This window comes from Notolepis coatsorum (genome assembly GCF_963971535.1).
Source record: "Notolepis coatsorum genome assembly, chromosome: 2".
Classification (NCBI taxonomy): Eukaryota; Metazoa; Chordata; class Actinopteri; order Aulopiformes; family Paralepididae; genus Notolepis; species Notolepis coatsorum.
The window spans coordinates 177,212,354-177,215,663 of record NC_140166.1 but is presented as its reverse complement, the minus strand read 5'-3'; positions in this window follow the sequence as shown (position 1 = coordinate 177,215,663).

Here is a 3,310-nt window from a genome sequence, read left to right as displayed (position 1 = left end):
ACAGTGTACGTCCAACGGGAGCGAAAATGCAGCGAGTTCGGGGGGGAAAAAGAGAGGGGAGAGCTGTCAATAGAGGACTGGATCCGGGCAATGAAGGCGCACTTCCGAGCGGGCAAGGTGCCGGCCGAAGACCAGGCGGAGGTATTACAACTCCACCTGAAAGGCGAGGCTAAACAAACCGTGCGGTTCATGATGGAAGAGCCCTCCCCGGACCCAGAAGCCCTGTTCAAGGTACTAGAAGCGACGTACGGGGACAAAGCCCCTGTCAGCGTCCGCCTGGGGGAGTTCTACGATCGCAAGCAGACAGCCGGCGAGACCGTACGACACTTTGCGTATGACTTGCAAGAAATGCTTCGGCGTCTACAGCGGCGGTCACCCGCGCGGGTCCCAGACACCGCCACCCTGCTCCAGGAACAATTCGTTCTAGGCCTAAGAGACGACGCCCTGCGACGGGAGATGAGACGATATCAAAGAGAGAAAGGAGTGCTGACGTTCCTCGAATTAATGCTGGCCGCGATTGACTGGTCCGAAGAGGAGGAGTCCGCCGCTAAGCGCCCCGCCCGGAGCACGATACACGCCGCCGCCGTGGAAGGACACGAAACCCCTGTCGACGTGTCTGCACTACAGGAGTCCATCCGCCAGCTGGTCGCGGGCCAGGAGTGGCTCCTCCGGGCCCTGCAGCCCGAGCGAGACGGGCCCCAAAGAGACTTCTCTGCTACCCCGCTGTGACGACCCCCACTCTACCTGCAAATGGGGAGTCTTCTGACTCAAAGAGCAGGGTGGAGTGGGTAGGTCGTTACCCCAATTTGAAGCACCTGTGCAGTGCAGAGAGCTGCCTGCAGCAACAGTATATATGTTCCCCTGTCTAACCCCTCTGTCTGCTTCTCCCATCTGCTTACCCCATCAAACAGGACAGGTTGTATCAGCCACCAAGTGAACCAACTTGAGATGCTCTGTCCATTCTGTTATACACATTTCATTGTTCATGTCCTTATGCTTTTGTTTGTTTAGATAGGTTTAAATAAATAATTTTTGTTAAATTGTTATCACGTGTGTTGACTCCCTTTATATGATAACCTCTGGTTCGTCATATATGGGGGCTCGGGCCGTTTGTAGGACCTTTTGGTAGAAATTGGGAATTCACTTTGTTTGTAATTTGACCTAGTGTGGTTAAATTAGTATTTGTGCTGGGTACTTTGGCTAGCATTTGTGGTTGGTAATTTGACTGGCATTTGTGATTTGAGTTCCTGTTGGGACGATTTGTTTGGGCTCTGTCTGTTTATAGAAGGGCTCATTTGAAAAAATATTTAGGCTAATTACTTAATTGGACTAGTGTCTGTGACCTGAGGTTTGCAGAAAGTATTTGTAGCCTGTTGGCTAGAATTTGTTTGTAGCCTAATTATTTGTATGCCAGTGTTAAGGAGTAAGCACATGTGATTTGGTCTTTGTTCTTGGTGTTTGATTGTTTGGTATTTGGGGAAAGTAGCAGTTTGTTTGTGCAGATTTCTTGTGGTAGAGATTTGTTACTTTGTTTTGTTTGTTGTTGCTTATGTTGAGGCTTTGGAGTTTGATACCTGACAGTCTGTGTGTTTTGGGAACCATTAATCCCCGGTTAGGCAAAGAAGGCGGGTTCCCAATAGGGGGGCTTGTCTTGGTATTTTCTTTTTTAGGCGGCTGCAAACGTGGGTAGAGACAGGCACTGGCATTGGCGCTTGTGTCCTCTCGGGAGCACATCTCTGGCTCAGAGGAGTGGCTGTATAACAGGTGCTTCTTCTGCCCAGAGAGTTCCAGTGCATGAGTACCCCCTGCATGTAGTGGCACGAAGATTGAGGTTTTGAGGTAGTTAGTTAGTTAGTTAGGCACTGTAGCTAGTAAGGGGGGAGGTTTCATTTGATCAGACTGTTTGTTTTTTCTTGGTATTCAAGCTTCATTGTCCCAGCATACGTTTTGTTTGTTTTGTAGGCCAACTGTGTCGTGTGGCACTTTGTTTGTGTGTGGCACACTTTGTTTAGGCCAATAGTGCACTATGGCACTCAGTTTTGAGCGGCAGAAGGAACTTCTGCTACTGCAGCACAGACGTGAGTTCGCTTTGGAGGAGATTAAGCAAAAGGCTGTGCTTGCCAAGTTGGAAGCACAGACAAGAGTTCGCTTTGCAAAGCACAGACAAGAGTTCGCTTTGGAGGAGATTAAGCAAAAGGCTGAGCTTGCCAAAATAGATCTGCAGCATAGGGAGCTAGATTTATTGTTTTCTCCTCGTCCAATGTTGTCTGTGTTCCCTGTTCCTGTACCTAACATTTCTCTCATTTCAGGTTTGGGGAGTGGTGATGTGCAGAGATGTGTGCGCGCTGGGTTGCCTGTTGATGGTGTGGACATCGACCTGGGTAACAATCTTGCTGAGGTGCGGGTGTGGGCCGAGGGGCCTCTCCCAAGTGTGGTCACCCAAGACTCTCCTAGTCCAGACTCACAAGACTCTCCTAGTCCAGACTCACAAGACTCTCCTAGTCCTATGTTTGACGACATATCGGATGTTGTCGTTGAGCATCCAGCCTGTGCAGCGACACAGACAATGACAGCAACGTGTGATGCACAGGGGGATACCCGAGGCGCGGATGTTGAAGCTGTTCATATTGATTTGGTTCTGCCTGCGAGATTTCAGTCCATGTCACAGACTACGTTAGTTAGGAAGCAGGACAGTGATCCGGCTTTAGAAGGGCTGTTAGATACGGCCGTGCCGTTTGAGAATATGGATGAGACAAATGTTATCTCAAATGTTATTGCCAAAGGCGGAGATGCATTAACATGTGAACATGTGGACCTCCTAACGCCCACCAACTTTTTCCCATCTGAAGGGGGGGGGGGAATAATAGGGACTACAGTAATGTTTCTCTCTGTTCCACTTCTCCAGTACCCGTTCCTGAGAGGGGACTGCCGTGGCTCCTACTGGCGTCCAGAGAGGTTGCCCAGGATATCACAGGGTTTAGCCCTAATGACCTGAGGTTTGGTCAGAAAATTGGTGGTCCCAATGCTGTTCATGATGTGACTATTCAGAGTGAGATGGTTGGGAAGGAGAAAGTGAAAACGGGAAGAAAGAGAAAGAAAAAGAGAACTGGAAAGAGAAAGAGAAAAAAAAGAAGAGAAAATCTCTTTATGGTCATTGTGCTGAGATGGATGATGTTGTTGTGCCCGCAACTTTCCAGCACCTGATGACATGCGTCTGGGCGTGGTTAACCATTTAAGTTTAAATGGTAGAGTGGCCTGATAGGGTTGACTCCATTGTTTTGAAGTACATTTCATCTTTTAACATCCTGTG